This window comes from Callospermophilus lateralis, unplaced genomic scaffold (assembly GCF_048772815.1).
Source record: "Callospermophilus lateralis isolate mCalLat2 unplaced genomic scaffold, mCalLat2.hap1 Scaffold_105, whole genome shotgun sequence".
Taxonomy (NCBI): domain Eukaryota; kingdom Metazoa; phylum Chordata; class Mammalia; order Rodentia; family Sciuridae; genus Callospermophilus; species Callospermophilus lateralis.
The window spans coordinates 2,708,798-2,736,566 of NW_027510702.1; the positions used below are offsets into that span (position 1 = coordinate 2,708,798).

General features: G+C 36.6%; 1 pseudogene; it reads left to right on the top strand.

Annotated features, from left to right (window-relative positions):
- The window catches only part of LOC143640003 (semaphorin-4C-like), a 64,261-nt pseudogene that overhangs the window by 5,412 nt on the left and 31,080 nt on the right, over positions 1–27,769 (top strand).

The following is a 27,769-nucleotide window of genomic DNA, read 5'->3' on the forward strand; positions in this document are numbered from 1 at the left end:
GTCGTGTATTCATCTTTGAACATAGGAAAGTGATGTCAGATTCATTCTAGAATCTTCCCTATTCCCATTCCCCCTCCCTTCCCTTCATTCCCCTTTATCTAATCCAAAGTACTTCTATTCTCCCCCTACCCTAATGTGAGTTAGCATCCACATATCAGAGAGAACATTTGCCCTTTGTTTTTGTTTTTTTTTTTTTTTGGGGGGGGGGACTGGCTTATTTCACTTAGCATGATAATCTCTAGTTTCATCCATATATTGGCTAATGCCATAATTTCATTTCTCTTTATGGCTTAGTAATATTCCATTGTGTATATATAATACATTTTAAGAGTTTATTTTTAAAAGCTCTGCTTGTGGTGATTCTTCTGGAATTCCCATTTAAAGCCTGAGGGTAGGTTCCAGGTATACATTTAATAGAGTGGCCCTGATATGATATGCCTTACATTTTTATTTCAAGAAACATAAACTGTTTAAAAGTTAACATCTCACAATGCCTCCCCTAAAGTTTTTTAAATTGATAGATTTTTAAAATACCTTCATTTTGTTTATTTATATTTATGTGGTGCTGAGGACTGAACACAGTGCCTCACACAGGTGAGGCAAGCGCTCTACCACTGAGCCACAACCCCAGCCCCAAAATTGATAGATTTTAAGAAGTACAACTTATTCCCAATTAAGAAAATTCATGTCATTAGATACAGGTAAAATTCCTTTATTTAAAGAGACACTTTTTATTGTTGTTTACTTTCAGGACAAGTTTAAGTGTAATTAAATATCCGTTCAATTTTAATGCCTTGATCATGACTATCTTTTTGCACCAAAATATTTTCCTCTTTAATTAGGGGTTATAAGTTTACTTATTTGGATTCCCCATTAAAGAAGTACTCTCAATTATAGCTTTTGACCAGAAATGCATATCTAAGGCATTGTTACTGAGATGTATTTGGACTGACATGGTCCAACAAGAATCATATTCTTGCAATTTTTAAAATTATCTATTATTTTTTTATTAGTTGCTCATGACAATGCAATGATCTTGACATATCATACATTTTAATCAAATGGGGTATAATTTCTCATTTTTTCCAAGTGTACAGGTTGCAGAATCACATGAGTTATACGGCCAGGTATATACATACAGCAACACTAGTGACTATTTTATTCTTCTGCCTTTCCTATCCTCCCTTCCCTTCCTCTCTCCTCCCATCACCTCTCTCTACACAATCAAATGTGATACATTTCTCTTCCCCCCTCACATCATCATACATGTATTTTGTATAATGATGAGGGTCTTCTTCCACCTTTCGTGCAATTGATACAGGTGAAATTTCTAACAAAATTGAATTTGACTGTTTACTTTGTTGCCATCAAAATTAAATTTGTATTTTCTAAAATTAAGAGTTAGTATGTTTCATATAAAAGCAGATTGCTGAATATGCATTCTAAATAAAAAACATGCTATAATATTAATTTTCACTTTTTCTTTTCAAAATCGTTCTTAAGAAACTTTTTACTCCACATTTATCCAGTTAAATGTTAAAAAGTAAAAAATAAAAAAAAAAAACAACACAAAAAACTATCTCTATATAAGCTTCACTCCACATTTTGCTTGTTCATGGACTCTAGGGACCATAGATAAAGCTGACTTATAGCATTCAGATGCTGGTGACTTCCAGCCTCATTGGCACCTTCTCATTCTGTCAGTCATGGGGGCTGTAGGTGCAGACCTAGATATCAGAGCCATGATCTTGGCAGAGGTGGTTGAAATTGACTAGAAAATCATACCAGTGTTTTTTTTTTCTTTTCTAATTCCCCAAGTGCTTGCATAAATGCTCTTTTCCAGGAAAGGACTGCTTTGTTCATAACTCAGATGCTGAAATTGTGAGCTCTAAAGCTGAAAGTGGCCACGTGCATTTGTGATCCCATTGGAGACACTGGAAATTGTAAACTTCTTTGATTGCAACTGAATCAAAAGTGGCATTGAGAATGCAGTATCAATTTTTGTTTTTGCAAAACAAAAGTAGATAGAGACATATGGAACTGATTTGATTGTTCCTCTTTTCCTTGTAATTCTCAGCCTTACCAATGCCATTGAATATGTGTCCACAGAACATGGACTGCACTCATCTGCCTTCATTTCCCTTTATCTAATCCAAAGTACTTCTATTCTCCCCTTACCCCATTGTGAGTTAGCATAAGCTAATCTGTGTTATGCATTCTGTAGAAACTGTACTTTGAATTTTGTATTTTAACATTTTTACCCCATATGTTTGTGGATCCAGGAAAATATTTGCCTAATACTTCCAATACTAGTCATTGCCAAGCATTTTATAAACTCTTGTTAACACTAAGATACTTATTTCTCACTTCCATACAGTTAGTAGTATATACATTTATGTTATGGGCATCAGGAAGATAAATAAGAAAATAAAAATGATTAGATAAGGGAAAATATTTAAATTTGTCCGTAAGATACTAAATAGCTTTTTACAACATGAATATTTACAATTTCAATTCTGAAATTTCCCAAATAGTGTATGATATAAAATTTATTGGCTTTTAATTCAAGAAATGTTTTTTAAAAACTTAAAAGAGTAAATGATAATTTAAAATATCTGAAAGTATGTCAATCTCTGATACAAATCAGAATATTACTAAATATTCAATGTGAATCTTACCCTCATATTTTTTCCATAGAACCTAGGTTTGTTTTCTGTTTTGTTATGTTTTGTTTTTTTATTTTCATCATTATGCACAGGCAGATGCCTAATGGAATTGGCCTATGTTCCATCAAGTAGGTCAATTCAAATCACAGCAAAGGGACTTGCAAACTAGATTTCTATAAGATGAATGAAATACAGGGATGATTTTGCCTTTGCACATCAGATATTTAATTCTATTTACTTTTTAAAAAATTTTAGACCTATGAGGGCAAAGAAATTTTTTATTTTTAAGCTAACATTATGTTTTGTCCTGAGATAAAAAGGGTTTTTTGTTTGTTTGTTTGTTTGTTTTTAACCCTGCAAGATGCACTATGTGTATGAAGTGCTGTGGACAGGTCAAAGGTAAAAATGTGTGTTTTCAATATGTTCATGTGCTAGCACAGAGCCCTTTCTTGGCAGTTACATAGCTTTATTTAGTCAGCTTTTACAAACTGCAAAATGGTAGCATAGGGAAGCACCTTGAACCAACAAGGTTTGTACAGAATCTTCCCTGGAGTAATTATATGGAAGGTAAACATTCATCTGCTCTTGTTCTTCTATGCTCCTCCTCTAGTTTAAGAGCCTCCATATTCTCCATAGAGCTTAAGTTACCAGATGAGATAAACAGAATAAACCGGCCAGGTTTGTGTAGTCAGCAGCCTTCAGAGAGGCAGTGTTAGGTGTGACTTTGTCTTCAACTATGTCAAATTATAGAAGTACCCTCGGAATCTGGACTCTGCTGGACTCAGTTGCCTGTTTTGGATGGTTGAACACTTTCCAGGAATGCTTTGATTTATTAGTGCTGTTCCTTCCTTGCAAAATGGTATTTGGATGCACAGGACAGTCTCTTGCTTTTGTGGAACTGTATGATAGGAGGAGACATCATGGTATACATTAACTCCTCATGCTGGTCCTTGGCTCTTGCTTGTGCTGAGGAAGTTTGCCTGGCCTTAACCCTGAAGACTAATTAATTACATCTTCTCCTGAAGCCTGTGGTGGACTTTCTAAGTGTTCCCAGGGAGCAGTCATCATCCTGTGCTGAATGTGTCCCATGTCATTTGGCTTTTTGCTGATGGTGTGGCCTCCCTGAAGTCTGTGAGTTTCATTTATGGCCTGAGCAGAAAGTCAGGGCCTGTATTATGTTTACTTTGTCACTGTCATGTTGACCTTCTGTTTAGATTCTGTTAGACTCAGCTTACTTCTTTGCCTCCTTTTGATGACCTTTTGATGGAAATTCTGAGTCACTCTGAGCCAGTGGAAAAAAGTACTGATTGGTTTGTCCTGGCAGGTTAGGCTCAGAACTGACCTATCAGCTCAGCTGCAACAACTAGTCACTTTGTCCAGTGAAACCACAGAGTGCATGGAAAATGAAAGCGTTACATGACCAGGGAGTGTAAAACCAGGAACTGCAGACTGTCTCTGACTTGGCATGGTCCAACATGTGATTTTTCAGCTTTACTATGGTGTGATAGTGATTTGCATTCTGTAGAAACTGTACTTTGAATTTTATATTTTAACATTTCTTTGGCCACATGATCTTATATTAAGTTTGAACAACCTGTGCTCTATAGCATATTGTGGTATTTGATAGGTTAGGTGTACTTAATGCATTTTTCCATTTATAATGTTTTTAGATGATGAGTTCACCACTTTGCAATGCCATGTTAAGTGAAGGAATATTAGTATTTGGAAAAGGGTGGTAATGGCTGATGACCACTTTGCCCCTACAAGATCATATCCCTAAATTCCATAGGGAAACAAAGCAAAAGCAAAAGCCTGCCTATAAGCTTCTCATATTTCTCTGACTTTTATGATCTTCTGGGCCTTTGTTACTGAGCAAGGAGTGTGGATTACTTTCCCACCATGTGTTAGGCATTTCTTTCTCCTGAGCAGCACAAAGTCATCACATCCTACTTTCCTCTTTTCTGAATTGTTTATACTCTCCCTGGATTATCTGGGACTTAATAGTACAATGATCCCTGGCAAACAGCAATAACTAAAAGTGAGGAATGACAATTAGAGCAGCTTATTTCAAAATTATTTCTGTGTATATGATCTGTGTGATTAGTATATCATGGTGACCACAATTTTTCCTTGAAAGTTTTCCAATCATCTTAGAGTAAGTAAGTAGTACCTAAGGCTCACTTGGTACCTTCCCAAATGTTGCTGGGAGGCCTTCTTGGGACCAACCACATTCTAACCTAGTTGGGTAGCAAATTCTATTTCTTTTCTTTTTCAAAATAACTATTCTTATTTTTTTTAGCTTCTTATATTATTCCTGATACACTGCAGTGCATTGAGAATATTAGTGTGTGCTCTCTTTATAACCAAGGTGTCTTTGTTTACTTAACCTGTTTATGAATGAAATGCTTGTCCCTTTGGAGGTGTATTTTGCCCATGGCTTGCCATACTTTCAATGGCTCCTCATTCATGCACAAACAACTGCTTTGCCTCTTCTGGGGAATGAGAGATTCCCCTTTTCCCCATTCAGGGATCCTGGTAAAAGGCCTACCAACAAGGAGGGCCTTCATTCCTGCCCAAAGGCTGAGGTTGAATTAGTGACCTTTCATGAGGCAATTTGGATCACTACAGTGCATGAATCCTTTTTAAATCAAAGCACATAGGATTCCTAAATAGCAGGTCTAATTTGTAGCATAGCAATTGCTCCAGACTAATGGAATGTCTCATTTTGCTGAAAGTTAGTGGAGACCTTCCTGAGTAGGGGTTGACTATATTACTGTTTCTGGGACTCCCTCATCTCTCTTCCCCATAATCATTGGAGTTTAACTCCTATGATGTTGCTCCATGGAAATAAGGTCAAATATCACACTACGGGGACACATGCCCCCTCTTGGAATGTTCTTTTTCAGTGGAATTCACCATTTGTGAAACTTGGACTTCCTCTATTTTGCATGTGTATTAGAGCAATATATATCCTATGACAGGGAATCTACTTGTGCCTCTTCTCTCCCAAGACCCTCACAGCACATTTACAAATTGCAGGTAATTAACCTATCATAGTATCCTTAAAGAAAATGTTTTTTCCATCAATGGGATTTCTTTCCCAGAATCATTTGGCAGACCATACCAATAAATAGAGCATTTAGTTCTCATGAAATTATTTCTGAGGGCCTCACCCTTGAATTTCCTGCCATGGATGTATACTACATTTAATTTTTGAAAAAAAAAATAGTGACTAACTAACTTCATTAGAAAAAGTAACAGAGAGCTTTCAGCATTTGGGGTATCTGGCCTCCTGCTTTGCTGGGCAGACTACTAATTGTTATAAGGACAACAAAGGGACATGCTACTGTTCTGATCTCCTGTGTGGCAATATGAAGTCTTATGTATTGAGGTAACTCAGAGGACCTCTGGAAGATGCACACAGATGCTTTCATTGACCCTGGTCAGATCTCTGAATAACACCTCACAAATGTGAGGATTTTACATGATAAAATCAGCTTGGTGGCATAACTTATTCATGCATAAATTACATACTGTATATATTCAGATTGTCTATAGGCTTTCTAAGCAATTCTAACTTTATTTTTAATGTGAAAAGTTAGCAGAACTGTTCTAGAATTTGTCAGTAAAGAACTTCCAACAACTAAGACCTGAAAGCAACAGATCAAAACAGATCTTCAAAATGTCATGGTGCCTCTCTGGCCTCTTTCCTTTCAACTTGTCCAGGAGACTGTGCACATGAAAAAACAGAGTAACATACAATAGTGGTAAATTTTTTTTATGAGAGCTACATAAGTGCATATCAAATGCCAAAAGGCACTGGAAGCTGTCGCTGGGGATTGTACCCACAAAACTTCAGGAAGCTAGTGGTGACCTCTCAAGCTGAGTTCCCAAACCAGTCTCCTTTGCCCACCATACAGCATGCCAGTCTGTGAAATGAGTTTTGTAAAGGAGCAAGAGTTTATCCACAAGGTAGCCAAACATGAAGATGGGAAGCCTAAGTCTCATATTGACCTCCTGAGAACAGGGTTTGAGGACATTTATGGGATATGGAAACAGGGTATTTAAGGCATGGGCATGATTGGAGGTGAGGTAATCAGTGGTTTTTATAGGTGTAATTAACATTCATGGCTCTTCCTTGGTTGTGTGTTCAGAAAATGTCAGCATTAGCATGATATGAGGGTGGAGCTTTGGCCTTTTAACATCAATAGGACACCCATTACATACCTGAACAGGCCCATGGAAAGAGTCCTTTTTAAAAAAACAAACAAAAAACAAAACAAAATAAAAAACAGCCTTCTCATGCCTGAAAAGAAACCTAGGTAATGATTATCATTATAAAGCCTGTGCCAGAGGTACTGGCTACAGCAAGGCTAGTAGGAGACTAATATTATTTTGCTAAACTGAGTGACCTTCAGAGTTAGTGATTTTTAAAGAAAATGAAAAGAAGTAACTAAGCAAGGAGAATAGGGTCTCAGAGTCAGAGAAGTACAAAGGCTTGATTAGTTTAAGTGAGAGTAGGCTAGCTGTGTTTGCTATAGGCAAGTAATTGTCAAATTTAGGGTTCTTTCTTCCCTTGAAGACTTGGGAGAAAAATTCTTCTTATGATTAAGTTCTTGAGAATGACCTGAGTGGGGAATAGGAGGTTGACCTTGATGGAGCCTTTGTGCTTCAGAAGACACATATTTACCATTGTAGGTCGTTCTTTTACTACATGCCCAAGGGATGATTGTGGCCCATCTAGCAAGGGTTGGATTTTAAATATACTTTAATTGCCTCAGTATTACTGACATTTAATGAACATCTCAGATTGACCAATATAAACATATTTTCAATTTATTTTTGAGTTGCTTATTTGCACAGCCACTATAGAGTATGTATGCATTTCATTAGAAACTGTTTTACCATTAGGTTTCTGAGTGTGATTTTTTTTTTAATTATGGATGCACTTTTTGGGAAATTGCACACCAGCTCAGGCTTCTGAAAAATTTCAATAAGCATGGGGAAAGGAGTCAGAGCATACCTCGATGGCTCTAGAGATAAGACTGCATTTTCTTCACCCTGGTAGCTAGAAAACTTGCATATAGATAACTGGAATTGTTCACTGAGGAACCAAAGCTAAAGTAAATAGTTTTGTAAATTCCAGGGTTATGTTCAAAATCTCAGGTGTAAATCCCAGAGATCTCTGAGAGAGTGAGCAAGTAGCATGCATCCAGCTGCCTGCATCTTCATGTGAATACTGCTTATTCTCTGCCCTCCAACTCACACTAATTATCTAGAAACACAAAAGAGACACCTGTGAATTCAGATGCAGTTAAGTGAGGAAAGAAACAGAGCTGGTTCCTATGCCATTTGAAAAAATGTTAACAGTAATTTGGGGGATAACTTACCTTGGCTACAGTTCCAATTTAGCATTTATTTGAGTGACATTGGGATGCCCTGAAGTTGGGCAAATCTTTTAATTTATCTGTGCTCTCATGCTTGTTAGTGCTTGCTTTGCAGGCACAAGGCCCTGGATTCAATCCCAGTACCACACACACACACACACACACACAAATGAGAAAGCATTCACTTATTTTCACCTTTTATCTCTGAGTATTTTTTTTCTCTTGAAAAAGCTGACACTCCAACAGTCTTTAGGGCAGTGTATTCACAGGGGCCACCACAGCATTGATCAGTGTAATCATCTTTGGCCTGAATAATGAAGGCAGGGCAAGTCCTGAGCTTTTCACATGATTGTTGCTAGTTTAGTTTTCTTCATCATCTCATCTTCTTCTGCAAATTATTCAGTATTTTTTAGTTACCTCCTGAGGAACCTGTAGTAAAGCTGGCAATGACTGATGACTAAGTCATGGAATTGCTGCAAATTGCAGCACTTGGTGTGACCTCTTGATGTAATTGCCATGAGGGCAGCAATATCTGGTGCAGGCAGCCTGACTTTCTTTCATCAGGTGGTTGTACCTGGAGGGGAATTATTAGGCACTTCACACATCTTCTTATTGTATCTTCACACAATCCTAAAATAAACTTATCCTAATTTCTTTTAGGGGGGAACAATGTTTCTGTGGAAGATGGATTCCCAGACTTTTGAAGCTTGCTCTGTGCATTTGGGGCCCTGTGGACATGTTTTTATTTCTATAAATAGATTTTTGTTGTTGATGCTTTTGTTTTGTTTATTCTGCCAAGCTTTCTTTGAAGAGACTGAAGATGGTGAAGAGGAGGCAAGAGACAAGTAGCTAATGCTGTGGGCAGTGGGAGAGCTGTGGTGACAGAAATAGGTAGTTAACAATATTTAAAAAAAGTTGTGTTAATAAGATGTTCATTTCCTCTCACCCATGAAGAAATGCAAGATACAACAGTGTGCTACACAAAACATTTTCCAGAACCCTTGCATAGAACAGTATTTTTCCAAAGGTACCATAGTAAAAACTGCTTTTCATTTTAAATTTGTGCATCTTGTTTGAAATTTCAGATTAAAATGTAAATAGCATATGAGATCGATGATATCACAGCATAGCAAGAGCATAAAACTAAAGAAAGAGAATTATGAAAGAAACAAAAGAAATTAACATAGCTGAATGCCTGGGGGATGCCAGAACCCATGCTCTGTGCTTTTTGCACATTTATTCACCAAATCCTCACATGGGCCCTGCTATGTAAGAATAAAGAAATTGTGTGAAAGATGACACCAGTTGTACAGTGTAACACAGATCATTATGAAGTCACAGGCCATCAGCTGCAGGATCCACACCAAAACTGCCTTGTCAGAGCCAGCATGGGGGATTCAGGTCAGAAATGCAATTGTGACTGTGAAGTTAAGATGATTCAGCATGGGGATCCTCTTCCTCATTGCACAGGGGAAGCAGTTTCTCTCAATGTAGGCAGGGGCATAAAATGACTAAACCCTTTCAGGGATGTTTCTATGAAATTAAGTCAGTGTCTAAATGCATTTACTGTATTTCAGTTCTCCAAGAAATGACAATGCAAAAGGATTTTTTGCAGGGCTATGGGCCTGCACAGGGCCTTGTGCATGCTAGGCAAGTACTGTACCACTGAGCTCTACTTCCAGCCCAGGATCAGTGCTTTAAGTTCCCTAAAGATACCATCTACACCACATGACACACCCACTGTTTTGAAATTAATCACAAGGAGATACTCACAGAGGTGAACAGATGGTGTGTGCAAACTACTTATTGACTCATTCTTTATTTAAAATATTTTTTAGTTGTTGATGGACCTTTAATTTATTTATTTGTATGTGGTGCTCAGGATTGAACCCACATGCTAGGCAAGTGCTCTGTCATTGAGCCACAACCGCAGCCACCCACCCCATTGCCTCATTATTTACAATCATCATTCAGCTCATGTAAATAGATGAGCACATGACACATCACTACACCTTCGTTTTATGGAATATTGGAATATACAGGCCTTTTCTGTTAAAAGAATGAAGTAAATATACTTATTGATAAACAAGCTTTAAGAAACTTTTGGTAAAGCACAGAAGAACAATGTACTACTGTTGGGAGCTGCCACATAGGAAATGAGCACCCCTTAGCCTTGAGTGATGAGAATGTGGAAATGTGGCAAGCCAGCCATAGGCTGTGTGTATGTGAACTATGGACATCGAACACACAAAGTGGACTGAACTGTTGTTGTCCCTCTGTTCTTTGTTCTTTTCACTTGCTCTGCCATAATCCCCACACTCATAAGATGGGTGTGGCCTCCCTAGATGTGAGTCAACCTGCTGACAGCAGAAATCATGAGGCTAGATTCAACCACCTGAACCCTGACCCTTTGCTTTATTTGAATGTCTTCTCTCCAATAAAAGGGTTCATCTCTCTCTCTCTCTCTCTCTCTCTCTCTCTCTCTCTCTCTCTCTTTCTCTCTATCTCCCTCTCTCTCTCTCTTTCTCTCTCTCTAATTTCATGGACCCCTAAGGTCAGAGGAACCATCACAGGATCCAAATAAAAAGGTATTTGTCTATCTCTGTGTGGTTATTTCATGCAACCCAGTTCACCTGGAGTGACCTTGAGTGTTTAGTTGTGAGATACATCATACTACATTGTGCAACGATTTGAAATTCTTGGGATTAACATATATACTTTTGTGCACATAAATGTATGGAGTATTTCTGGAAAAATATTTAAGAAATTATTAATGGAATTTTTTTTCTGGATATAGAAGTAGAGGTAAAGGACATAAAATTATTTCCAGTTTTAAATAACATGCATGCATTGCTATTCAATTAAATACAAGGATTTGAAATGAACAGAGAAAAAAAAATACTTTAGAGAATTTTAAAAAATTATGGCATTCAATTTTCCATTTTAACCTTTTTTAAAGTATGTAGTTCAGTTGTGTTAAAAATGCTTACACTGTTAGGCTACAGAACTCTGGAACTTTTTTATCTTGCAAAACTAAAATTCTGTACCACTGAATAAAAATTCCATCCCTTTGTCTTTTGGAAGCAAACTTTCTTCTTTGTTTTTATGATTTTGAATATTTTAAATACTTTATACCAAGTGAAATTATACAGTGTATATCCTCTTATTAGAGACTTATTTTGCTTAGCATATTGTCTTTAAGGTTTATCCATGTTACGGCATGTGATTAGTTTTCCATTTTTTTTATAAAGCTGCCTGTATCTACTATATGTACATTCCACATTTTCTTTATCCATTAATGTGTTCATAAATATTTTGGTTGTTTCTACTTCTTGGCTACTGCAAATAATGCTTTGGTGAATATGGGTATACAACTATTTCTTTGATATCTGACTTTCAATGTTTTTGGGATATATACTCAGAAGTAGTATTGCTGGGTTAGAATGTAGTTCTCTATTAAATTTTTTTGGAGAAACTTTCATGTTTTCCATAGTGGCTGCATTATTTTGCTTTTTTATCAACCACACATATGGATTGTAATTTATGTGCACTCTTCCCATAAAATTGTTTTAATTCATTTCCTTTACCCATTGAAATATAGTAAGTAGTTCTTTCTTATCCATGTTTCTCTTTCTGTGTCTTGTTACTATGGTCAACCATTTCTTAAAAACACTAACATTTGTTTTTATTCTTTGAAGAGAGAGATACCACAATCACATACATAACATTTATTATATATTTATAATTGTTCTATTTTATTATTAGTTGTTGATAATTTCTTACTGTTTCTAATTTATAAATTTAACTTTATCAAAATTGTGTATGTATAGGCAAAATCTGTATTATTGGGCATCCTCTGGGGTGTCCAAACTTGGTTCACTTTGGGATGAGGGGACAATTGTACCCTTAAGATGTGTAGGGAGAAGAAGTCTTCCATGGACCCTGATTTATTGTTGCATTTTCTTGTTGGATTTCCCAGAAACACAAGGCTCTGGCTGCAGCTTATCCAGGCAAGGTGTATTTGAAACAATAATCCTGAGAAGTGAGGTGCTGTTGCCCCTCAGATGAAAGTCAGGCCTTCTGCTGCTGTCCTTCCTGTGACTCAGGATTCCTCTGCTGTGGAGCACCCTGCTGTGTGCATCAGCACACATGCTGCACTCTGGGTCATTACTTAGGGAGCCCCAGGGAACCCACATGATCTTCACTGAGCCTACTCTCCTCTGTTGTGGGATGTTTTCTAAAATCCTGCCACTGTCTAGAGAGTTTCCTGGATTGGCAGAACTACAGCTTCCTGCCTAAGCTTTCCTTTATGCATCTAAAGCACTTTCAGTTGTTTTCTTTTCTCTGGGTCTTCCACGTTGATCTCTTCCTTCAAATTACACCATTTGCGTAAATTCTGTCACATATAGCATGTATATAATAATGGCTAGAAGACATTATTTCTACACTTTTTGCAAAATTTAATGAATTAAAATTAATTTGATATATTTAAAAAACTCATTGCTTTTATAAATTATTGGTTAAGTGATGATTTAGTCTTGAGTTTCCTTCATATCAATATAATCTAAATCATTTATCTATGCAGTGAATATATTCCTAATACAAGCTCTTTGACAAAAAATAAAAATAAATACCACTGCATTTAAAAATAAATGTTTTTGTTATAGTACCAGGGATTGAACTCAGGGGCACTCTAGCACTGTGTTACATCTCAGCACTATTTTGTATTTTATTTTGAGACAGTGTCTTTCAGAGTTGCTTAGCACCTCCCTTTTGCTGAGGCTGGCTTTGAATTTGCAATCCTACTGCCTCAGCCTCCTGATCTGCTAGAATTAAAGGTGTGTGCCACTGTGCCCAGCTACCTTTTTAAAAATTAAATTCATACATTATCATTATAAATAATATTGGGGTTCATTTTGACATAATTATACAAGCATGAGTATAATTTGCTCCAATTCAAGCCCCAGTACTCCTCCTTTCTTTCTTCTCTTTGCTCCCATTTCTTTTTTTCTACTGTTTTTTTCTACTTATTTATCATTTTGTTAAAAATAGTCTTAACAGATATAAATAAAATATATTTCTACTTGAAAGATAAAATAACAAGTCCTCTAGGGATGTATCTAGCTATTAAGTCTGATATGGTGTCTTTATAAATACCGACAAGGACAGCTCCAGGACAGCAGCATGTAGCTCACCTTCTGTTCATATCATAAGTACCCTCTGCTCCCTGATTTATGATTGGCAAGAATTCCTTTCATTTTTTTTAAGAAAGAATACAGGTCTTCCCTCGCTAAGAACTGAGGGAGAGCACAGTTTTAAAAAAATATTAAAAAATCAGGGCACATTTCTAAAACTAAGCTGCAAGCAAAGAAGAAGGGAAGACAGAAGAAATGCCAGAACTTGTCCTCAAAATATGTCTGCAACACACTGAGCAATGCTCAAAATAAATCACATTTTCTGTGCATCAGGCAAATGAAAGTTTTTTGGGTTTGAGCACTTGTCTTCTATTTTATATTTGTTTGTTCTTTTTGGAAGTTTGAATTTTAAAAATTCTATACAATTCTGTATTGCAAAAAAGTTTTAGAGCTATCAAAAAGATTCTAAGACATGAATACAGGGACTGGGGTTATGGCTCAGCAGTAGTGTGTTCACCTAGCACAAGTGAGGTGCTGGGTTTGATCTTCAGCACCATATAAAAATAAACAAAAATAAAGGTATTGCGTACAACTAAAAAACAAATATTTTATAAAAAGAAGTGAATACAAAATTTCTGTGGTAATATTTTTTAATCTGTACATCCCTAAGTAATGAGCGAAAGAGTTAATTAGCTCTATCTTCTTGAAGTAGATCAATAAGTGTGTACAATCAATTAGCTTTCAGCAATATCCAGACTTTATTGATACACCTGCCTGTCAGTCAGAGCAATGAATCTTAAAACTGAAAAGAAAGAGTTTTGTCTCAGTTTCCTAGGGGTCCTGTACCAAAGTACCAGAAACTGGGTGGTGTGAAATGACAAAAATTTATTCTCTCATAGTTCTTGAGGTTAGATGTCCAAAGACAATGTGCAGGAAGGGATGTGTTCCTCTGAAGGTTCTAGGGAAATATCTGTTCTTAGTTTCTGATACTGTCAGCAATTATTGGTGTTCCTTGGTTTGCAGATGCATCACTCCAATCTGTTATCATGTGGCATTCTATTTCTGTTACATCATTGTTTTAGTCAATGGTGCTTCACTGTGACCAAACAACCTTACAAAAACAACTTAAAAGAGGAACAGTTCATTTTGGCTCATGGATTTAAAAGCTCAGTTCATGGTCAGATAATTCCATAGCTCTGGATCTGAGGTGAGTTGAACAATATGGTACAAAGCTGTGGCAGAGGAAGTCAACTCAGGACACAGAAATAAGGAAGAAGTGGGAGAGGTCTAGTCACCAGGGGGAAAATATGAACTCCAAAGGCACATCCTCCAGTGACCTACTTCTTCCAGCCACATCTTGCTGTGCCTAGAGTTATCACTCAGTAAATCCATACCAATGGATTAAACCACTGATTAAGATAAAACTCTCACAATCTAATAATTTTATATCTCAATATTCTTGTATTGTCTCACAAATAAGCTTTTGACTTCATGTCTAAAACATAACATTCAGCCCAAACCCCTAAAAGCTCATGTCTATTTCACAGTGCAAAATAGACTTAAGTCTATTTTAAAGAGACCCATAGTCTTAACAGTTTTAGCATTATCCAAAAGTCTAAGTCCAAACCCTCATCTGAGATTCAAAGCAAACTCGTGAAAGTTTTTTTCCCTGTAAAGATCAAAAGTAAGTCACATATAACCTATATAAATTTGCATAGAGTAAATATTTTATTTCCATAAGAGAGAAATAGGGACACAGATAGAAGGGATGGAACCAAACAAGAACAAAATCCACCTGGGCAAACAAGTTCTGAAGCTCCATGTCCAGTATCTGGAACACATGGCACCACAATTTTTCCCAAAGGGCTTGTATAACTTCACATCTGGACTTGCTGCTTGTAGCCCACATGGCCTTCCTCTTTGCTTTTTTTCTGATCTGTTTCTACAGTTTTCCTCAGCAGATGATCCATGTTACTAACACCCTTGAGGATCTCCAGTGCAGCTTTGGCTTCCTTCTCAAATATTCCTGTATCATGTCTCAGGGCTAGCCCACTAACTTCAAACCTACTGCACTTTGCTGGTCTCCCAGATCTTTCTTAGAAATCCCAGTGGAAGCCTTCATGACCCTAACTTTATCATCCTATATTCCTTCATTAAAAAAGCACCACATGCTTGAAGCCAAGGTCTGCCATCATCTTGAGCAGTACACAAACCTCTTACACTATTGGCTACAGCAGCCTCTGAGTGCCTGGGCAATTGAGCATGATGAAACAACTTCTTAGACCCCCCACCCTGTGCAAGAAGAATCCCCCCATGGCTTCTTATCAATGAAATTTTTTTGTTTTACATCCTTGAATCTGAAATGGGTATGCTCTTTCCAATTTCCAGGATGCTCTCAGTCAATCTTCCTGTTTTCTGTATGCCAATTACTTAGCATCTCTTTAGTGACTATAAACTCTAACAATCACAACTACCTTAGTCCCAGTTTTATTCACACCTTTCTGGCTAAAGTCCAAGATTTTCAAATCTGTGTGCTTTGCTTTCTGTTTCTGATTATCATGATAAATTGGCTAAAATCCACCAGCAATATCCATGCCACCACCTGAATGCTGTACTTCCTTGAGATTTCCACCACCAAATTAATTTAATCACATTTAAGTTAAGTGTCACAGAAAGTCTCAAGGCATGGGCAAAATATAGCGAAGTTATTTGCCAAACTATAACACTAATGGCCCCTAGTAAAATTTCCAATAAAATCCTCCTCTACTGAAACTTCATGAGCCCAGTCTTTATTTTTCACAGTTCTATCAGCATTCTGGTGTTTTAAACTCCCAGGAGAATCACAAATTAAATTCTGTTTACAGTATTCTAAAGCTTTTCCAGTTTATGCTTCTAAACTTTTCAAAATACTTCCCCAGAAAACCAGCTTTGTAAACCACAGGTTCACAGCAATGCCCCACTCTCATTACTGATTTCTCTTTTAGTCAGCTTTGTTTCACTGTGATCAAAAGATCTGACAAGAACTACTTAAAGTAGGAAAAGCTAATTTTGACTCATGGATTCAGAGATTCAGTCCATCATTGGACAACTCCATAGCTCTGGGCAACAGTGAGTTCTTGCTCTCATGAGATTGGATTAGTCAAAGGTGAGGAAGAGGTGAGGCCAGAGATGAGGCAGAACATTATGGTGGACAGGCATGGGAAAGGAAAGCAACTCATATCATGACAACCAGAAAAGGGAGGGATAGAGGGGGTTGGTATTTCTGATTTTTTCCCAAGGGACAAAATATAAATCCCAAAGGCACACCCCCAGTGTTTCCTTCAGTCACGTACTACCTGTCTACATTTACCATCTAGTTAACTCCTATCAGTGGATTAATTCACTGATTGAGATAAGACTTTCATAATCTAATTGTTTCCCCTCTGAACTTTCTTTATTGTCTCACACATGAGCTTTTCGGGGACACCCCATACCTAAACCATAAGAATTCTTTTCTATTTTTGTTTTTCCTCTTCTTATAAGTGCATTTGTTATACTGTATTAGAGCTCCCCCCAGTCACCTCACCTTGATTATATCTGCAAAGACAATTGTTTTTCAAATAAAGTGACATTTAAAGATTCCTGGAGTTGCTAGGGTTTGAAAATATTTTGTCCTCACCAAAACTCTTGTTGAGACTTGATCCTCAGTGTGGTGGCATAAGGCCTAAAAAGTGATTAAATCCTTAGGAGTAATTGATGCTTGTCTTGCAATAGTGAGTTCTTGCTCTCATGAGATTGTATTAGTCAGTGAGAGAGGGTTTATTCTAAACCAAGTGTTTTGCCTCTTTGCATGTACCCACTCATCACTCTCCCAAATGATGCCATCCTGCATGTTATAATGTAGCATAAATTTATTTTGTACTTTCTAACCTTCAGAATTATGAGTCAAAATGAATATCTTTTCTCTATGAATTATGTGGTCTTTGACTTCTGTCATAGCAATAAAAAGAATAGATTAAGGCAAATTCTTAACAACATGACAACACTTCAACATGATAGTGGTCACTGTAATGGTTAATTTTATGTGTTAAGTTTACTAGGATAAGGAATGCCCAGATAGTTGTCAAAATATTATTTAAGTATATCTTGGAGGTTGTTTTTGAAAGAGATTAGCACTTGAATTGGTAGACTGAATAAAGAGGATTGCCCTCAACCTCATCCAATCCATTTAGGTCCTGATCAGAATAAAAACTTGTAGGAATAGCAAGTTTCCTTCCTGTTTGAGCTGAGATATTGGTATCCTCCTGCCCTTTGACATTGAGGCTGGTTCTGAGGCCTTTCAGACTCAGATTGGACTTAAACCTTTGGCTTCTTGCTTCTTAGACCTTCAGGCTTAGATCTTGCACACAGCAGACTGTGAGACTTCTTGGCTTTCATAATGTTGTATGCCATTTACTAGAATAAACCTCCATATATCTTCATCTGTTTTATCTGTTTTATGTATCTGTAATCTGTCTGAATTTCCTGTTGATTCTTTCTCTGATTAGTCTTGGAAAATGTAGCCAGAAAAGACAAAGGTGGTATAAGTGATAGTTTTCTAAGAGAAGAGGTATTTTCTCATTTTGTTTGATTTGTTTTTCAGAAGGGACGAAGAACTAAGATCTGAGGTTTAATAAGAAAGTTATTACAAAATGCTTTTGGACTCTTCATCAAACAGAATGTGTGTGCATGAAAGAACAGCAACTCTGAGGGCTATGTGGCATTAGATCCAGAAAGAAAGCCCAAGTTTGAGTCAAGATGAAGAACAGTGGCATATAATATTCTGTGTATCAGGCTTTGTTTTAATCATTTCAATAGTGCCCAAGCATGAGGACAGTGGCCAGAGGTGTCCCGGGGCATTGCTCGTGTGAGGATGCTGAGTTATGTCATTTTTCTGGGCTCCTGTTCATAGATGCCTGTCACCTTTGTTCAAGTTTTCACATAGAAGCAAAGATACCAAACTGTGCAGTGCCTATATGGTTTCTGTCTTCCTAGCAAGGGTGAGACAGAGAACAGGCATGGTTTCCTAAGTTCAAAAGGCAGCATTGAGGAAGCATTCAGTGTTGGGAAAAACGCTTTCTTTGTGATTGATGCAGGCAAAGAATCAACAAGGCAAAGGGAGAAAGGATGAATTGAGGATACAGGTGAGAAGTTGGAGGGGTATGACCCACCTTCAGAAGAGGAGGGAGTCCACCTGATTTCTGCAGCCTTATTTCACTTGGCCTCCTAGCTGGTGGTCAAAGAATATGCCCACACTGATTCTTATCTATTTATAATTTATTATATAATTCTCAAATGCCTTTTAAAATTTATGTTCTCATGTAAGGTTAATTTGCAGTTGAGCTTGCTTGGTTTTTGCTTTCTGCTTTGTTTTCTTTCTCCTGATTTTAGCTTTATTATTCCAAGTTATTTTTTTATTCAGGTACCATTTTACTGATTAACACCATTTTATTCTGCATGCCAGAGGCTGATTTTGTAGTCTTCATATCTATTTCATCTATTTGGCAGCCCCATTTTGTTCCCAAGGGATCCAGTCTAAAGGTCACCTGGGAAACTCTGCTCTCAGTGTTCTATTAACTGGATGATTTCAGTTGTAGGTGCTTTCCATCAAAACCAACTGACTGTAGTTAGTTGGTGTAACATCCAAATCATAGGTTAGGAGGCTGTAGATCCTTACTTTTCCTCTCAGTGGAATCCTGGGTGTGAAGATTTCTGGGTTTTGTTTGTTTGTTTTGTTTTTTGGTACCAGGGTAATTTCACCACTGCGTTACATCCTTATCCTTGTTTATATTTTATTTTGAGACAGGGCCTCAATAGGTTACTGAGGCTAGCTTTGAACTTGTGAACCTCCTGCCTTAGCCTCCTGAACCACTGGGATTTCAGGGGTGTGCCACTGTACCCAGTGATTTCTGTCTTTTATTATTCATTAGTTTAAGATGGAAATATTTTAGTAATGGCAATATGTAGATGAAATAGTGGGACTCTTACTGTGTGAAATTTTTATAGGTAGAGAAAATCTTGTTTACATTGCCTTGTGGGTAAGTAGGATGAATACCTTTGTTCCACCACTGGGTGGCTTCATATGAAGTGTAATGGCAAGTGTCTCGATGGCCTGCAAATGGGGATGAGGACAGATGGCAGAGGCCCAGAGTGCACAAGAAGTCTCTACTTGTGTGAACAGGTGGATGGGGTCCCATCACCACAGGAAGTTTATATGCCAGAAGCTCTAAAATTCTTTCCATATCACTAATCACTGTGGGCTTTACTGGCAATCTTCACATTAATGAAGATGTTCCTTTATTTGTTTACTTTTTTATGGTGGTCAAATACACAAAATTGACCATTTAAAATCAATTTTCAGTGAATAGTTCATTGGCATTAAATACATTCTTTTTGCTGTTTCATCATCATCATTATCTATCTTCAGAATTATTTGTTTTCCCAAAGGGAAAATGCATAGCCATTCAATACTGACCTTTCTTTTCTGAGCTCCTGTGAGTCCCATCATTCTTTCTGTCTCTATGAATTTGGCTACTCTTGATACCGCATAAAAGTAGAATCACATGGTATATGTCATATCATGATTGGCTTATTTCACTCAGCATAATATCTCTCATGTTAGAGAGAGAGAGGGAAAATATATATTTATCTATTCACTTTATTTTAATTAATTTTTTCAGCTCTTGGTTTAATTTGTTCTTTGTCCAGGCACTTTTGGTATAAAATTTTGGCATGATATCTTTTTATTTTCATCAATCTCATTATATTTCTTTTGCATTTTCTTCCTTGGCTCATTGGTAATTTATTTCAAGGTATGTTGTTTTATTTCCACATATTTGTACATTTTCCAGTTTTCTATCAATCACTACTTTGTTTTTTTCCATTGTGATAAAAAGATACTTTGTATGATACAGACACTTTGAATTTTACAAAATTCATTAATTATTCTCTTATGATTTATGGTGTTGGAAAATGCTGCATGTGCATTTGAGAAAAATGTATATGCTTATTTTTAGGCCGAGTGTTTTCTATATCTTGTTAGGTCTAATTGGTTAATGATATTGGCTAAGTTCTTTTAATTCATTTTGATCTTATTCTATTCTGTCCAGTATTGAAACTGTGCTACTGAAGTCTCTGACCATTCTTTTGGGTATATCTAATTTATGTTCAATTTTTGTTCTTTTCATATTTTCATTTTATGTTCAGTGTCAATGATTTCTATTTAATTGAAGGGATTTAATGTTTGCTACATATATTTTTATTATGATTTTTACATCATTTTGGTCATTAGATCATGTTACTATGTTATTTGCCTCTTGAAACAATTTTTGGCATCCTCTGTTTTTGACTGCTGTTACTAATAACCATGCATGGCTCTCCTCCAAATTTCATAAACTATCTTGTATACTTGAGTCTTAAGTGAGTTCCTTGTAGGGCATTTAGATCAATCCTGTTTTTTTTTTTATTTAAACCATTACAATAACGTGTGCCTTTGGATTGGATAATTGAACCCTATTTTATTTAAAGTAGTGACTTCTACTGATGGCCTTACAATTGTGTGTGAGGATACCGGGGATTGAACTCATGGACACTCAACCATTGAGGCACATCCTGAGTCCTGTTTTATATTTTATTTAGAGATGGGGTCTCATTGAATTGCTTAGTGCCTCAGTTGCCATTTGGTAATTTGTTTTCTCTGTTTTACATTTGTTTTGTTTAGTGGCTTTCTTTGAGTTTCTGTTGTTCAGAGTTTTTTAGACACTTCTATTTTTCCTTAGTGTAATTTCTGTAATTTTTTTGTAATTATTATAGATTTCACATGTAACATCCAAAAGGTAAAACAATCAACTTTAAATTGATACCAGCTTAATATCATCACATACAAAAATCTTTAGTACTGCTTCCTTCATTTTTATTATTGGTGTTACAAATTACATCTTTATGTATTTTTTTTACCCATCAGCATATATTTATATCTATTTTATGGCTTTCGCTTTCAAATATTATAGGGAAATAAATTTTAGCTATAACTAAAATTTCAGTAATTACTGGTCTTAAATTTATCCATGTCCAATTTATCTACAGCCCAAGTGTGCCAGAGTAGTAGGGTGGGTTACAGACAGACCAAAGAAAGTGACTGAGTACAGTTTGGAAGACATGTGGTTCACTGGAGAAAGCTTGTGAGAGATTAGTGACTGCTGTAAGAATAGTTCAGTGCTGACAGGCTGACATCAATTCTGCCCCTCACAGTACTTTGCTAGCTAATAGCTCTTTTCTCTCAGTGTTTTGTTCACTGGTGGCTGGCTGGACAAGTGATATATATCTTTTCCACAAAGTTCTCTGATCCATGTCTGTCCCCACTCAGAGAAGGGTTTTTATTTTCTATTTTTTTGATATGTTAGGCTGCAGAAGCAGTGAGGTCATCAGCATTAGCAGGCTTAGCCTGAATAGATCCTGAGGAGCAACTCTCCTGATGTATATGCAAGAAAGTAGCTTTCTACACATAGAACTTTTGTTCTTCAGTTTCCAGTGTGCAAAAAAGAATGCCAGTGTCCTTTGAGACAGAATGCATCCAGACTTTCCAGTTTAGTCTTAATTTCATTATTCCCTTAACTTGCTGAGGTATTTTGGGAACAGAGAGGGGACATTCAGGGACATAAAGTATCATTGAACTTCTTTGCTCTAGGGACAATGCACCACTTACTTACATTTACTGGAGAACTTGATACTCTGATATGGCTTTGAGTTACTTGTTAGTATTCTTTTATTTCAACTTGAAGAACTCTGTTTAGCATTTTTTTGTAGGGCAGGTATAATGAAAATGGACTCTTTTAGCCACTGTTTATGTGAGAGAATGATTCAGAAGAATTGCAAGTTCAAGTCTATCCTGGTAAACTTAGTGATGACATGTGACTCAAAATAAATTCCAAAAGGACTGGGCATGTTAGAATACTTTGTTAGATAACTGGCCTAGCATGAATGACGACCTGTGCCCCATCCTCAGTACAGCAAAAAAGGAAGTAAAAACAACTTTTTCTAGTAAGTCCAAAACCTATGATTTCAGGAGATTTATTTTGTTCTTTTGAGTAGACCAAGTTTTATTCTTTCTTTGCTTGTTGAAAATTGAGCATTAAAGAAAACAGCCACCACACTAGTTCTGTTCATGAGTAGACCTCACTAGCCAGCCTCCTTGAAGGCTTGTGCCTTCTGAGAATTCTTATGCAATATCTTCCCTACCTGTTTCTCTCTCTTGCCTCCTTTGCATGCCTGTTTGTGCTTCCACCCTGTTTGAATTTCCCTGGGAGTCTACACCATCTTTTTTATAGGGACTTTATAGGGATATGCCCTATCATATTCCTCAGTCAGTGGTCTCCTGCTTTAGGCATCTGTAGTTTCTATAAGAATGTTTTCCATGAATTCTACATATTACTTTCAATGGTTTCTCCTATTCTGAGCCACTTCTGGCTCTTTGAGCACTTAAGTTTTGTGCTTCAGGAACCAATTGCTCAGGCAGAGTTACAAATCATTCTCTGCTGTCTCTGGGTTGTGGAAGTAACTGAGTATCCAGCTGCTGAACCCCCTAAACTGCAAAGTAGGGCAGGGGCAAGTAAGAATAAAAAAAAATTCTTACCATTTTAAATTCAGCTTCTTTTAAAATTTCTATTATTCTCCTATAAAGTTCTTTTAGTGTTTCCCATTGTTCAATGTTTCTGTTAGAGATAAGGGCCTGGAGTTTACTTGTCCACTGTCTCATTGCCATTATTTTTCTTTATTTTTAAAATCATAGTTTTAGTAGCAAATCTGTTGCAAAAAGTGCACTGTATATATTTTAGTAATCTATATTTTTTATTTGCCTTTTTTCATGGTTTTAAACTAGAAACAAAAATATAGATTCCAGTCAGTAATGAATGAAGAGCATTTTTGTTTTGCCCAACTATCATGTACAAAGAAGGCTTTTGGGGCTGCATGTGGTTAATATCACTTTTACAGAGAATTAGTAGGCTGTCCTTAACTGAACATGCTTCCTCCAGACAGCTCTGCTCACCAATGAGAGACAGCTCAATTCCTCCAGATTCTGCTAGAGACAGAACATGTTACCATTGAGAATTCAAGGGCACTGAAGATGCTCAGTTACCCAACCCTGAAACCCTTCTCTTCCCCATCTGTGCTCATTTTCTTGTCTTTCACTTACATTTTTTGTCCAACTTTCCCTGAGGGGTTTATGGTTGTGAATTTCACTCAGGGCTAAGTGAGGCCACTTCATGAACTCACTGAATAAACTGTATCTTTTTCTAAAATTTCCATTTTTTTATTTATTTATTTTTTAACTTCAGTATTGAGAGTGGAAGTAACTGAGGGTCCAGCTCCAGTGCTAGGACTCTAGTGTTTCACCACTGCTACATCCCCAGCCCTTTTCATTTTAAGAAAGTCATGCTAAATTGCCCAGATTGATTGTAAACTTGTAATCCTTCTGCCACAGCTACATGATCACTTTTGCCGGGCAATGTTGTCAAACCCCAGTGCCACTAACAAGCCTCAGGTCGAGGCTTCTGGCAACTGTAGTTAAGATTGAGGGGCCCTGTTTGGGGTGGCTTCTCAGGTCTTGGTCCACATCTCTTCCCAGCAGATACCTGGAGTGGGAAAGGCATGCTCTCCTGAGCAGAAGAGCCTGACTTACCCCTCTGACAGGTTGTTGAAGGACAAAGGGCTCAGGGACCTGGACAGGCTTTGCAGGGCCCAGGTGATGAATCCAGTTGACACATGAGGCAGAAAGAAGGCTGGCCTACATCCTGCCCCAGGAGGAAGAGTGGTAAACACCATTTTGATATATTTTTTAGGAAAGAAGATAACACAAAAACACAAAATGCACTTGTGCTCCAGGAACTCAACTTGGAACTGAAGAAGCTTCACAGAATTGTATTCCAAATGAAAGGGTCTCTGTTGCCACCCATTCTTGATTGTTCATTATCTCATCTTCTGATACAATAATCAAAAGCAGCGTCCTATTCTCTTTTTATAAAACACCCCTCACTCTGCCTTGCTCCCTGCAAGCCCTTCCTTCAGTCCCCACCTCTGCAGGACCCCTTCATGAGTACCAATTCTACCTTTGTCCATAAAGCCTGAAAGACTCCCATAGCTCTGCATTGCTGTGGGATATGGACTATCATTCTTATTTTGGTATTAAAGAGTTGCCATAGTGTGGCCCTAATTCACCTCCTGGACTCAACTTTCTCTTCTCTCACTTTCCTAAATAACAGTGAAAATCCATATTTAATTCACAAAAGACTGAAAAGTGGTGACTAGATAAGCATATGATTAATTTTGTAGCTCCTAAGAGCATATGGATCACTTATATCTATTTTAAGCAGGTTTGCATTTAAGCTTCACACATACTGTCTACATAGTGGGACAATCATGCCCCGAAAAAGATGTTTCTGGCAGCGATGGACCATGTATACTATCATGGTTCCATAAAATTATAAGGAATCTGAAAAATTCCTACTCACCTAACAATGTGGTAGCTGGAGTACTGCAATGCATTACTTACATGTCAGTGGTGTTGCTGTTGTAAACAAAGCTACTGCTCTGACAGTCTATAAAAATGTGGCATATACAAGTATACAGAAAGCATAATGCTTAAGAATGATAATCACTGTGTTACTGGATTATGGAATTACTATACTATACTTTTATTATTATTTTAATGTGTGCACCTTTTGCTTGTATTTTAAAAAGTTTACTGTATGACCTGTTAGGTCGGCAGCAGCCTCATACAGCTCCTGCTTACCATTTTTCTTGATTGTATCAAGTGGTCACATCAAAGAGTTTTTCTATATCATCCATTTGTGTAAATGCACTCTGTGATGTTGGAACAATGATGGAATACTCTGTGACACATTTCTCAGTACATGTCCCCATCATGTACTGACACAGGTCTGTGTTATGATATACCATAGTATTGTAGTTAATCGAATTTAGTAAATTGAGACTTAAAAATATTATATAAGTATGTGTTGAGCAAAGGTAAACATAAATCTCTTCATAGTAATAGAAAAGTGATGATAGAAAGTCTGATTGTCTTTTTAATAAAATACACCAAAATTATATAAATGAAATTACATTCACTTGGGGAAAAAATGTCTTTTAGTAAATTGTAAACACCAAAAAACATAAGGGAGGCATGTGCACAGTTTTAGTTTTATATTCACTTATGTATGAGTGAATATCTTCAACACATCTTTTATAAAATTATTTTGTGTTTTAAAAGAATGTAGCAAAAAGATTCCTTCTGCTTAAATTACTTGATGTGTCAATTCCTCATTTAGTGCTTTTTTTTCTTTACTCAGTAGGATTTTAGTAGCCATAAACTGTAGCTGATCATCATGAGCACCAAGGCAAATGTGGTATTGTAAGTAAAGGTGGCAGAGAGAACCTGAGTCATGGGGAGCCAATGCCCAGGCGACTGCTTCCTGATTGATACCTTACTCGATATCTGAGAATCAGAATAATCTTCTAGAAAGACTATCTAAGAAAACATCTAGCCTTCCCAAACTGCATTTATTTGGAATTAAAAAACTCATTTCCTGTCAATATCAGTTTTTTTCTTTCTTTGTTTTTAGTCTCCACCTTATTTTTCTTGCACAGACCAAGAGGTATTAAACCTTACTCCCTTATTACTCAGCACAGTTCCAAAACATACCCACCTTAGTTCCTGTAAATTAGGGAGGTAAACTGTTTTCTGTTAGCTGATGGTGAACCCAGCACTCTACTGAGGTCCCTAGGTGTCCACCACCAGCATGTGGAAATTCAGGCCTTGGAGTACCCAGCTTCTGGTGCTTTAAAAACTCATGTGTATTTATTACTGTTACAGAAGATGACACTTCTCTTTCTGCTGTTGTTTCTTCTTTCACAATGTTCCTCCTTTGCCTTATTACATGAGTCCTAGACAATGGTAGTCATGTGTAAAACACTATCTCATCTTCCCTGGTGGTGGGGAAAGGAGATGGGTGTCAAGGAAATCATGGTCATATCTATTTCACCCAAGAAAGAGATTAAGAGATTAATACAAAGTTAGAGTTACAACAGGTCAGGAACACTTAGATCTTCTGGCTTAAAATATAAAACATATATGTGTATATAATATATAAATTGTGTATATAAAACATATATGTGTATATTATATAACTATATAACTATATATATAACTATATATATATATATATATATATATATATATATATATATATATATAAAACTTGACTACTTATGAATTTGCATGAAATAAGCTGACATAAATAGAAACAACTTATATTATAAAATGTAAACATTTTTTGCTCCAGGAACTATTTGTCAATATATGAAAGTAATATAAAATAATATATATCAAAACTATTATAGGAATGCTATATTCACATCCATTTTAAGTGATTTTTTTATAAATCTTGTACAAATCATGGCTTTTACATCGATGACATTTAGTCTCTGGGACTCTCTTACTTACCTATCCTCTCAGTCTTAGTGTCCCCATTCCAAGAAAGAAATGATTACTTTTTCTCTTTATTTTCTCTTTCATCATGATGAAAATGGTTGAATAATTCAGACACAATATATTATTATTGTTGTTGTCATTATATCTCTAATTTACAAACCAAAGTATGATTTCTTTTATTCTCTCCCCACTAACCCCTTCAAACTTCATTCACTTTCATCCACATTCCAAAATATTTCATCTTTGTTTTGAAATCCATTTGTTAACTTAATTAGGTTGGAGAATGATGTGTTAAAATCAGCCATATATAGGTTAAAATCCATGGAATATGAATTATGTGTTCCATAAATGATATTTATTATTATATAATTTATTAATTGGTGAGACATATATGAAATAATTACCTAGTAGATTATACCATACTGTGGTAGGATTGTAGAAAGAAATATGACAAGTCCTTGCTACCTAGTGGATACAACAGGGATGTGAGCAGGATATTGCCATATAATCCATGTTATATAAGAGGATGGTTCAGGAACACAACATGTTTTTTGAGGTTTTTTTAGTGGTGACTACATATGCTGACATTTCTCCTTCATTGTTTTCCCTCTAATTTGAAATTTGCTTATTTTTAAGTGAATTGTCCTGTTCCTGCCTGCATTTATACACTCTCTCACAAACTGTGTTAGTTAGCTTTCTGTCACTGTTACAAAATACCAGAGAAAAACAACTTAAGGAATGAAAGGTTTATACATTGTTTCTGGATCTGTGTTAAATAAGAGCATCATGGTGAGAGGTGGAGCAAAGCTGCTTTCCTCATGGCAGCCAGAAAGAAAGAAAGGGAGGGTAGGGAGAGAAACAGAGAATGAGCACATAAGAGAACACAGAAGAGGGAGGGGCTTGATACAAAATATATCATTTGAAAGCCTTCCCCAGTGAATTACTTCCTCCAATTAGGCCCCACTTCCTAAAGGTTGTTCCACCTCCTTATAGGACCATAGGTTGGCAAACAAGCCTTTAGCAAATGGCCTTTGCACAACATTTCATATCTAACTCTTAAGAGGCCTAATCAAA